The following is a 12,315-nucleotide window of genomic DNA, read 5'->3' on the forward strand; positions in this document are numbered from 1 at the left end:
CAGTTCATTCTCTTCAACAAAAGCAAGACCACTTATCTACATCATATTATTTCATAACTTCCACTTCTGTGGAAACCTAAGGCATGCATTTTCTTAGCCCTGCCCTAGTCAACCTCTTTAAGAGCAACCTAGGAAAAATATAGATAAACCTATAGATAAACCTAGTAAAAATTTAGATAAAGTTGGGAGAGAACATTAAGATGGAGATAATAACTAGACTGATGGTATAGGACAGCTTGGATATCGTGGTATGCTATATGCAAACAAGCAATATGTGCTTTATATGGGAACAATACACAACCACACATACGGAGGGAAAATAAAGCAGATTGAATAATCTTATATTCATTCTAATTGTTACAAAACATTATCTGAAGATCTGGTAATTTAAATATTCTGTAATTAAAATAAACTGTGAGCTAACATGTCCAAATAGTAACTGGTTCCAAACTAAATTCCATACAAAGACTTGCACGTGAAATAAACTTGATGTATACCAGCTGTCTTTCATTGCTAGTAATGTCTTAATTTACCAAGTTTACCTCTGCCTTACATATACCTGCTATTAAATCACATGCATTTGCAAATTGTTTAACCAGAAATATTTTATGTAAATGAGGTGACAGAAAATAATACAGATGAGGGGAAAAATGAATCTCAGAGCATTTCAGTTTTCCTGCTCTGTGCTCTGTCACGTGGCTTTATATTTTTATTTGGTAAGTTGAGATGTATGATTTGATACTCAGCTTAGTACCATAATTCCCACATCACAAGGTCACCACACAACTTGCTGTGACCTCCTAATTCCACCTAAAAGTCAGACAGGCCTTGAAAGCACATAACTAGCTCAGATCTTTTGGAATTGCTTTCGCAGAATTGCATAAGACAGCTTGCATAATGCTTTTCTTTACCATGACCAGCTGCATACAGTGACAGTAGCTTCCAGTTTTCATAGACGTGATGTTCACATAAACAAGGGAAAATTCCAAATCATTACTTTTTCCTTAATGTGTATCTTTCCCTGCAGAAAAAGTACGCTTTCATCTTGACATAAGTCAAGCCTATAAAATTTTCCTGTTCATAGGCTCAAGAAAGGCATACATTTTGTTTACAGGATATTATTCAACAACCACAAAACATGCAATTTCTGGATGTCTTCAAAATTAGAAAGTTAATAGTAGCAAACTTTGGATTGAGAAGCTATCTGTGTAATCATTTACTGACTCACTAAAATGTTAAGGGTCCTTGGGTTAGTCTTGAGCCTTTAAAGTCTGGCAGGATAGAACCTCCAGAAGATTTACTACAGCTTAATTATTGACCTGACATAATACTTAGGCTATGTAGCACATGCTGATGGCTTGTTTGGTTTAATTAATTACTGAATAAGCATTTTATTTTTGTACCTTTGAAGATTTCCTGCAGTTAATGTGCCTTGGTTAATTTTCATAGCATTGGACAGAAGTCTGTATGTCTTGCTCAGTGAATTGATTATAGGCAAAACCTGCAAAAAGGGGAAAACACATTAATACTTATAGCCGCTAGGAATCACACATTTTAGTTGTAACACAAGGTCTGTTCATACCGGATTTAGAATTTGTTTGCAAAACTAAACTTATTCATTCCTATTTACTTTGCTGAATCACTCTGCAGAACCAAATTTATCCATGTCTAACTACCTCGCTTACAAGTCAGCAAGCTGCCATAGTTCAAATAACTGAAATATCAGCAAACATGCATGAATTTTTGAAGACCCTGACTTATTTGGGTTTTTTTCATTATTAAAGTACCTATCAATGTGTACCTGCTTTTTCAGTGCCTTAATACATCCGAGAAAACTCATGGCAGATGTTCTTCTACAAAAGGGAAAAAAATTAAAAAATAATAGTTTCTACTATTGTGAAATAACTGTACAGAAATTATAAGCTATACTTTATTTACCCATCAAAATAAAATTAAAAATGTTTTTCTTCTGTATTCCCAGTGGGAAAGCTCTATCAAATTTAGCAGGAATTTATATCTTCAATTTAAGCACAGTTTTATTGTTTGGCTAACAAAATATTTACATCTCCAGACTCAGTTTCTAATGGATAGTTCAAACATCTAGATGTCCATCACAAGGTTCTGTAACTTTTCAGGATATTTTCTGAGAATATTTGTAATATTTTAATAGAATTTTAATTTTTGGAGGTACTTGTATTTGCTTTCATAATTGTTCATTCACTTATTTGTTCTTTTTTAAAATAAGGTAATACTGAAATCATGTATAAATTAACACGAACTAGTCCATTTTGTCTTTAGGCAACTGAAATGTAACTACCAATATGTACTATATTAATCTAAATTCCTCACTCCTCTTCTTCCTTTGGCAAGAACCAATAGGTTCATATCTACTTTCACCTCTTCTGACCTGAGCTACTATTAAGATTTAAGATCTTGTAGATGATTCCAGTCAGGAGAAAGTTTCACCGACAGAAGAAGAGCTCTGTTTTGGTTTTTTTGATGAACACAGGAAATATTTTCTTGATATGAACTGTAATTTCACATTCCTTTAGCCTAAAATAGTCACAAGCTTCTGACAGAAGAGACGTCACCTTCACCTCCCATCCTGGTGGCACATCCCTCCAGTGAGTGCCCGCACACGTGCTCCTGCTGTTGAGGGGAGCCAGGTGAAAGAACTAATCTGACCAAGTACTAATCCCACCAGCCAAAAACATACCCGCAAAATAGCAAACAGATTCGTTTTCATATGGGTCAGCTCTGTCATCTGGCTCCCTGTGTTGTCACAAAACTGCCAGTGCTGTCACAATAAAGGAGAACTGGGGGCCACCACTCCAGAAGTCAGCACGTATATTATGAAACCCTCACCTTAGACAGGGGACACTAGAACCACTGGACAGGGTTTTCCTGCCTAAGCCAGCCCGTCAGTCAAAAGGGCCTTTCTCTGGGCTTTAGTTTCCTCTGTTGTGAAGTCCCTTTCTCTTTCAGGCTGTCTGCTCCCCTTCTTTGGGATCTCTCTCCATCTGGAGCACCACCCTTCTCAGAAGGGCGAGCCAAAGCCTGGCTGCCTAACGATTACGCACTCTTGAACAGCTCCGGGGCTGACTTTGGTTTTGGAACAATCATGCTTTACTGTTTCTTACAGCTGTTTTATAGGGCAGTGACAAGTAACTCTATCTGTTTTGAGGATAATGAATGCAGTGAGATTCTTCATTTGAGAACTTCTGAAAGGTCAAACCCAACCTTATTAGGAAAACTCTGGTGACTTGCACAAACACCAGCGATGGGAACAATGAACACATATGGGGAGCATTATTTCATGCACAGCTGGGTACCTGGGACCAAAAAGAAAAAAAAAAAAAAAATCCCAGGAAAATGTGGGGCATTTAGACCTTCCAGGGAATGGAGTGCGAGGAGAAAAATACACCAAAAAAAAAAAAAAAGAATGAACCCTCCCTTCACCAAACCCAAAATGGAGTGTAAATCAAGAAACCTGAAATACACACAAACGTACTGATACAAAATTAAATGTAACTTTTGCTTCTCCAGTGCAGAACAGGTCAGTACAGTGGCATATACAGTGCCTACCAGTGGATTCATTGTCTCAGTAATCAGAAAGGACTGTGAATTTTAAATCACAGGCTTTTAGGTGGCCAAGACTGTGAAGGTCTGAATAAGTTTAAATAAAAAGCTGCCAGTATTTGGGAACTTAACAAATCACCTCACAGTTATTATTATGCTATCAGTAAGTACTTGCATTATTATAGTCCTCTAAATCTTACCTTTTTCTTATGAAAGAAAGAAATATGGTCATTATTTTCCACTCCTCCTCAGTTTAGTCTTTTTTTCTTCTGCAATAAATAAACCAATAGGAAGTTATAATAATTTCTAGGCAATAAATTTAATAATATTTTTAAAGAAAAAAAACCAAACCCAAAACATATCCCTTGCATTTATCTATACGTTATTTCTAGGAATATATCCCAGCTCAGTAAGAAAGACATTGTATAGAGTAATGTTTTTTTTTTTTCAGTCGTCCCATAAGCCCCACTGGGACCATTACTTCTAATTTCAGCAGGAAAGGGTTACAGCAAAGTACATTGCTTTATCAACAATTCTCTTCTTTAATTCTTTTTTTGAGAAGGTTATACTGATAGTGTACAGTATCTACAGAGGGCAGTAGCTCTCTAAAGCTGCTTCTGCAGGTGTAAAGCAGAAATCCAGCAAGACATTTACATTTCAGCCAGTAAATTCAGTTAAGCCTGCTTACTAATAAATCAAAAAAATCAATGTGCTGTTAAGTTTTCAAGTTGGTAGTGGCTGTGAAGACCAATAGGACTTCTGGGATTTCATCTTGAAAATTTAAGCCCAGAATCGAGATAGAAAATTCTTAATGTAGAAAAACCAAACACATAGGCATGAAATAATTGGAAATTATGTTATATATATATATAAAATGATGTTATTATTGTATTATCTAGTATGCATTTTTGGCTCTCTGTCTTTGAGAGATTGGTCTCTCCAGCTTTCAATAATGTACTTTTTGTTGATCGGTTTCCAATTTTTCAGCAGTGCTGTAACAGCTAGGATAATCAGACTGAAGGGTTTCTTTGTCATTCTCACTAGCTACCATTGAACATTTTTGCTCACCATTAATGTCACATAAAGTTATGGGCAACTAATGAAGACGTGCCTTTTTCTCTGTATGCCCTCAGCACTCCTGGGCATGTATATTGCTTGGGCCAAGAGGCTAGGAATTAAAAAAAAACATTCTCAATCACACTCAACACAATTTATCCGCCCCAACATAAGCCCTCCTTTGACCACATCACAGAAGCCAGCAACGCCCTGCCGACCTTCTGAGTGCAATGACTCCTAAGTTACCAGCGCTAAGGGACGGTTGAGTGCACCAGGCCCTTCCCACAGGAGCTGGTTGAACGCACAGTAGTGTTACAGAAATTTTTTCTGCCAGCAAAAACTGTGATATACTGAAAGGCCAAGAAGTCACAATGGACATGATTTTTCCACTTATTGTATTAGCTGGACCAAGTCTCAAGCAGATGATGCAAGGAAAGATTTAGCCATCAGCCACAGTATGAGAGGATGTGAAGAAGAGAAAGTCATGCAAACACTGGAAGTTGATTAATCACATTATTGCCTCAATTTTTGAAATATAAATGAAGTCTATGTTTCATTACAGTTACTTGTGGTAGTTATGTGGAGGAATGGGCTGCGATGTACAAGGCCAGATTCTTAGTCTCAGTACCAGAAGTGAAAATCCCACTGAAAGGGTGGCTGCACGGAAGTACCAAAGGATGAATTCTGTCCCTTCAATTGCTATAAAAAAAAAAGTATTTATTTCCTATTATTGTTGTTGTTATGGGAAACAAATTGGGCAAAGAACTTTTGAAAAGAAAGTGTTTTCTAATGGCCAAGAATGTAATAACAAAAAAAATAAAAATTAAAGAAAACAAATTATCAAGATGAAAATAAACTAATGAAGAAAACGATAGTTAGAACAGAGGAAAGATGCTTAAAAACCAGTCTTCACATCATTCCTGTTCATAACCAACAAGCTGACAGCATGCGGACAGCAAAAGCTCTTTTTTTCCCTTTTTAAAATGTCTCCTTTTTTCATTGTGAGAGATCCATGATTTTTTAATCTTTTCTTTCTTGCTCACTACTGCACTTAGGATGTTAGTTTGAAGTACATGTGATAAGACGAAATCAAGAATCACTTAACAGCACCAGCTGAAGTGAAACATTGGCTTTAGGAACCTCTTTATTTACACATACAAAAGAGGAAAAATATTGGAAGATGAAGCAGAGTGAAGATGAAATAAGCCACTGGATGATATACTGAAGTATGATAGAGTCCAACAGCACTAGAATCAACAGAAGTCTTTCCATTTACTTTAGTGGGCACTGAACTACAGAGGAGAAAAATACACATGGAGATGGTAGCTACCATTGTAAAAGTTTCCCGATCCCTGTTTTCCACATTCAGTAGCATATGAAAATACGATACTTTCCAGTAGGTGCACAAATGAGTTCATTATGACTTAACATTAGGGACAATGCTATGTCATAACTTTATTCAATGGAAAAAAGGGCCCATTATTTTCTTTAAGTGATGCTGTGTTTAAAGAAATTGCTGGAACATTTTTATTTTTCTTCTTTCTTTCAGTTTTCCTCTTTAGGTTTCTGTGCACCATTTACTACCTAAATTCTGAATACAGCCTTAGTCAGGAACCTTGCCATAACCTGCGGTACAGATGGAGACTTAAAAGCACCCCACAATGAGAAAGGCTTACAGCATGCTGTAATGCAAGATTAGTATTTACTGTTCTGCCTTTGAACAGCAGGTGTTTAGATACTGCTGGATGGCATATTGTTTGGGAATTTTGTGGGAGTGTAGGTGTATTTGTGACAGTGAGAGAAATCCTTCCTGTATAACACAAATAACCAATAAAACATATGAGGGTTTACTATGTACAGGACTTTTTCCATACCTGGGACATACTGATAATAAAGAGTTTTCTGAATCATTCCAGAAGCAGTAATCCATGACTGTTACTACGTCCTGGGGTTGCAACGATCTTATTTAAGCTCACAAGAGAAACACAGTCACAAAGCCTCCAAGGAAGACCCAAGGGACTTCAGGGAGTGTTGTGTGATTGTGATTCACCGAACTCTGAGTCAGTCCTGAATTTATGTACTCAACTTCATGCCAGAAGGGAGGTCTTTCAGAAACCAGGAAAATAGTAGACCCACATCTTTCTATAGCCTCAGCTAGAGACATGTTCATTACTTCCTCAGACCAATGCTGTATAAAGAATGTCCTTACACAGCAGCTTCCCATTCCACTCAGAAACAACTTCCTTCCAGTGGAGAACTCGGTGATCTCTGTGTGCATAAAGTGCTTTTGCATTTCCAGGGTTTATATATTCTGTACACAAGCTACAAGTGCAACATGATTGCAGTTGTAATTCATTGAAAACAGAATGACCTGGAAAACATTTTGGTGGCTGACTTCACAAATGCTGATAAATGGACAAGAGAATCCAATTCCAGCTATTCAATACTTTTTTTGATGGACCATCTATAGGAATGATTGCAGAGCAGTCTGAGCAACCACAGTTTATGTAAGTGTTTGATTCTCCTCTGGCCTTGTATTTCTCATTGCCTTCAGTAGGCAATCTAAGAAGTATTTCTGAATAAGGATATATCCTAATGTTTCTCAGAACTGCAGCTCCATTATTGACACATAAGGGAGCTCCACTACACACAGAGCTCTCCCACTGCCTGGCACTGTTATCAAGCCATCTAGCCTTGCTCATGATAGATTCAGAAGACAGAACAGTAAAAAGGCACCAAATGCCAGAAACTTATGAACATTACTAACTTCACCACTCATTCAGCAGTATTACCATAACAATGGAAACATCTGTTGTTTAAAAAACAATGGATCAGCCTATGCAGATCAGTACAACATCTAGTCCTATTTGCAAAACAGTAATGGTTAAAACTGATCTCATATGCTTCTAGATATTCACAACTCAGTGAGATTATCTCAATAGACTAATTTTTAACGGGCTTCTACCACTTACTGCTAAGATTCCTTGCTAAAAGAATTTCCACCATCCATATACTGGACGTGCAAGGGGCAATTCAGCACCAGTCATAAAATGACCCCTGTCGCCCATTTCTGGGTGAAACTGCAGAAGAAACTTCTTGGTATCACCTTTTTGAAATGTGAAATACTGCTTTTAAAGGTCATGACCAAACCCCTTAAATTAAATAAGATTAATCTATATACATCTTTTTTCCTTAGAAAACAGACTCTGCTCATTTAATTTTTCATCATAGTTTTGGTGGATATGACTAAAAATTTACCATAGTATTTGATGTTTCATTTGGAAAAATGTGTTAGCCTGATTCAGAATCTATTTGGCTACGTTGTGAAAATACACTGGCTATAAGATTCAAGTCTGCTTCCAAACGCTTAGCTAGCTAGCTAGTGACAAAACTGGACACAACTCTTACACTTCAGAAGAACAAAAGGCAATTTCTACTTTCTAAATTAGAAGTAGAAAGCCAAACCGAAAATTTGACCATTAAGTGAAATAAAAATGCAATAAAGCCAAAGTAGCAGGCAATGCAAATACAATAAGTACTCTAAAATAATAGAAAATATTAAATTCAGCTCTGACACAGCAAGCCACTTTACATTAACTTGCAATTTTTTTATACTTTGATTTAACCAAAGGGTTTACAGCATTGGTGGATAAGGGAAGAGCAACTGATGTCACCTACCTGGACTTGTGCAAAATATTTGACACTGTCCTGCACAACACCCTTGTCTCTAAATTGGAGAGACATGGATTTGACAGAGGGGCCATTGGTGTATAAGGAATTAAGCTGGATGGTCACGCTCAAAGGGTTGTGGTCAATGGCTCAACATCCAAGTGGAGGCCGGTGATGAGTGGCACTCCTCATGGGTTAGTATTGGGACCAGTGCTGTTTAACAGCTTTGTTGACAACATGGACAGTGGGATCAAGTACGCCCTTGGCAAGTTTGCCAATGACACCAAGCTGTGTGTTACGGTCAATGTGCTGGAGGGAAGAGATGCCATCCAGAGGGACCTTTATGGCTTGAGAGGTGGGTCCATGTGAATCTCATGAAGTTCAACAAGGCCAAGTGCAAGGTCCTGCACATGCGTCCAGGAAATCCCAAGCACAAATATAGGCTGGGCAGAGAACGGATTGAAAGCAACCCTGAGGAGAAGGGCTTGGGGTATTGGTGCACAAAAAGCTCAACATGGCCCAGCAACATGCGCTTGCAGCCCACAGAAAGCCCACAGAATCCTGGTTGCATCAAAAGAGGCATGACCAGCAGGCTGAGGGAGCTGATTCTCCCCCTCTGCTCTGCTCTCATGAGACCCCACCTGGAGTACTGCATCCAGCTCTGTGGCCTCCAACAGAAGGAGATGGAACTCTTGGAGCGAGTCCAGAAAGAGGCCAGAGCAAGGCCATAAAATGATTAGAGGGCTGGAACACCTCTCCTATGAAGACAGGCTGAGAGAGTTGGGGTTGTTCAGCCTGGAGAAGAGAAGGCTCTGGGGAGACCTTACAGCAGCCTTCTAGTACCTAAAGGGGGCCTACAAGAAAGCTGGAGAGGGACTGTTTACAAGGACATACACAGACAGACCAAGGGGGAATGGCTTTAAACTGAAAAAGGGTTGTTTTAGATTAGATATTAGGAAGAAATTCTTTACTGTGAGGGTTGTGAGATGCTGGAATGGGTTGCCCGGAGAAGCTGTGGGTGCCCCATCCCTGGAAGCGTTCAAGGCCAGGCTGGATGGGGCTTTGAGCAACCTGGTCTGCTGGAAGGTGTCCCTGCCCATGGCAGGGGGGTTGGGACTATATGATCTTTAAGGTCCCTTCCAACCCAGACCATTCTATGTTTCTATGATTGGTTTGATTTGGTAAGTACACCAATACTGAATAGAAGTATAGGTTTAGCGGATATTCCAATTATAATTATTCCAATGGAATTAATCACTAAGGAAAGCAGAAGCAAATGACTGATCTTAGAAACACCAAAAAGTTGGCAGAATTGGCTTGAAAAAGACTGAACCTGACAGGCTTTTATTCCTCAAAACCAACTTCTATAGAAACTGTTATAACTCCCCAGGGTGTAAGGTATTGCTGTGTTTCTGCTGTGCAATTGTGGGAGAAAACAAATAATTTGCATTTAAAAGGATATCTATGTCAGTTTAGGTATTAGGGAGACTCTGGCAGCCACAAAATAGTCTTAAAATGTTAACTGATACTCAAAATACATGAAGGGGGAGGTGGAGCAGGAAATTTCTTAGATGTGACTTGATGCGAGTTAATGAGCCCCCAATTATGTGTGTGCTTTCCCAGATGATAAAATATCAGCATCTCCCTTTGCCTTACTGTTCTGGCAGATCTGTTTTTTCAGCAGCCAAATACAGCCTTTTGTTTAGCAAGAAATGCAAATGGCATACAACATTGCTTCAGACAGAAAAATAACTCAGGAGTTTAATAAAGCAGGCTTTTCCTATATTTCAGCACTTAAAATAACAAAGTCACTGTGACTTGAATCCTGACTACTCCTTATCGCCTTCTGAACATAAACAACAATGCCACTACAATCAATGAATCAAAAAGCAAGATGACTTTAATTTAAATATTTAAGGAACAATTTAGGAAAGTGAAACCTGTGAAGGCAAGGAAGGAGGGAGGAAAGACTACTGGTTGCAAGCAAGGAAGGAGGGAGGAAAGACTACTGGTTGCAAACTTTGCCTCTCTGATTTGGAGAATGCAGAAGTTTACTTGAAAAAGTCAGAAAGAAAAAGAATTATAAGTAATAAATCTTTTGTATTATCTTGTTAATGTCATTGCTTCTCAATTTTTTTTATTACTCTTTTTTTTTTGAGAAATGTGGAACCGTTCCATAGCTACAACTGAGCTCTGCCTTCTGTCAAGTGTTGCAGCACCATTGAAGTTTCAACTCAGTTAAGCAGTTCTGTTGTGCTTTCAATTCCCCCACCTCCTTTTTTTCTTCCAGTGGATTGAAATGTGACCAAATAGCAGCATGACTGTGAATGGAAAAGATAATTCTCACACGATATTCTTCCCAGTGCTTTGGGAGAAACACACACATACAAGCACTTTGCTCATGTCTGATTCAAGATGTGAAAAAAAAAAAAAGAAAAAAAAGGCAAATCTGTGAGATTTTTTTCTGAAATTGGAAACACACATAAAAACTCTCTCCTATGTATTTGTTTTGTTTAGCCTAATTAAGACTTCTGCTTTAGGTTGCCACAATAGACACTAAACATTTGCAATATATTTATTGAGGTTAAAGGAATTATGGGATGAATTTGTATCTATTACACCATTATCCTTAAGAAACACTGCTTTAGTAATCAGTTGGAATATATTTTTATCAGTCAAAAAAGTGACTTGTCAGTCTAACCAGAGACATTTTGCATCCTCAGTACAGTATATAATTCAGAATGCTAGCAAATTTTGTTTCTCATTAAAAAACCTCTTTTGTTGAAATCTTATATTACCATAGTGGCATAGCTGGATTAAAGATGAAGGCAAAAGGACTCATGGATTGGCTGGGAGCTATAGTCTGCACCGCTTCTCTCATATTTGTGTAATTTTTTTATACTAATGGATGTCCTTATCAGGAACTGAAAAATGGGCAAATCCTGAGGTGAAATATGTCCAGAAGAGTGAAAACTATGTTAAATATTCTAATGCTAGAGGTACAGGGATTTACTTCTGTTGCTGTGCCTCCCACGCACACCCACACATACACACACAGAACAAATATTCACTTCCTTTATTAAAACATGATGGTGGAACTAGTTCTTACTAAGACAGTTTTTTTTTCCATGTTCTACTCACAAAATCTAAATTAGATTAGAATCAAGCTTCAACTACATTAAGTCTCTTCTTCCAAGGAGGTCTTTTTAAACACGTATCTTTTGAGTTTCTCCAGCAATATGAAGGGCTGTGAAATCTCTTAGTTATAAAACCTGGTTTAGAACTTAAAACTTGGGTTTACATTCTTTCATTCATCTTTTGTATTGTGAACTTCTTCTGAAGCATAAAAGATGGAAAACTGGTATCAGCAGTCCTTCCTTAATATCATGATGTACAGGATAGCACAATATCAAGACATGAGTAAACTCAAGGCCATGATGCATGATTTTGGAAATTCATACTCTGTTAAACTAAGTTCTTCCAGCTGTCCCACTTTCTATACCCCCATCTGTGGCCAAGGTAACTGCCCCTATAACAGAGATAGCAGAATGGGAGGGAATTATACCCCCATGCTTCCCAGTGCTTCTTGTTTATAGATCGATATAACTACCGAGTAAAAATGACTACTTCAATTTACATCAAGATGCAGAGTAGTTGAGGAGCCTTATTTGCAATAGGACCTCTAATCTCCAGTACATTAATGGAGCAACAGCTGGGAGGAGTGATTTTGAAATCTTTTTGAGGAATCAGAGATCTGTGTTCAGGCTCCAAGCTGCAAGTGAGGAGTTGAAGTCTTCATTTCAGACCCATTGCCCTGCAAAGAGTAGACCTAACTAGCTAGCAAGAAGGAAACGTCTGCCTTCTCAGAGCTTAGGTGTCTAAATTATATTTCTCAGGAATAGATGACTCATTCTCTTGAGGAGGTTCTATCAGGTACTCAACCATTACATGGTCAAAGCTCTTGTGGTTGAAAGAGCACTGCCAAAGAAATTGGAAACATCCTTCAGATGA

General features: G+C 38.1%; 1 protein-coding gene across 4 annotated transcripts in view; it reads right to left on the reverse strand.

Moving 5' to 3' along the window:
• SULF1 (sulfatase 1) overlaps nucleotides 1-12,315 on the reverse strand; it is a 127,273-nt gene that overhangs the window by 100,657 nt on the left and 14,301 nt on the right. For all 4 annotated transcript variants that reach the window (XM_055800017.1, XM_027791703.2, XM_055800016.1 and 1 more), the window contains 2 exons: nucleotides 3,780-3,848; nucleotides 1,404-1,501 (listed from right to left, as the gene is read on the reverse strand). The gene's annotated coding sequence lies outside the window, so the exon portion shown is untranslated. The remainder of the gene's footprint in view (nucleotides 1-1,403; nucleotides 1,502-3,779; nucleotides 3,849-12,315) is intronic.

This window comes from Falco peregrinus, chromosome 3 (genome assembly GCF_023634155.1).
Source record: "Falco peregrinus isolate bFalPer1 chromosome 3, bFalPer1.pri, whole genome shotgun sequence".
NCBI classification, from domain to species: domain Eukaryota; kingdom Metazoa; phylum Chordata; class Aves; order Falconiformes; family Falconidae; genus Falco; species Falco peregrinus.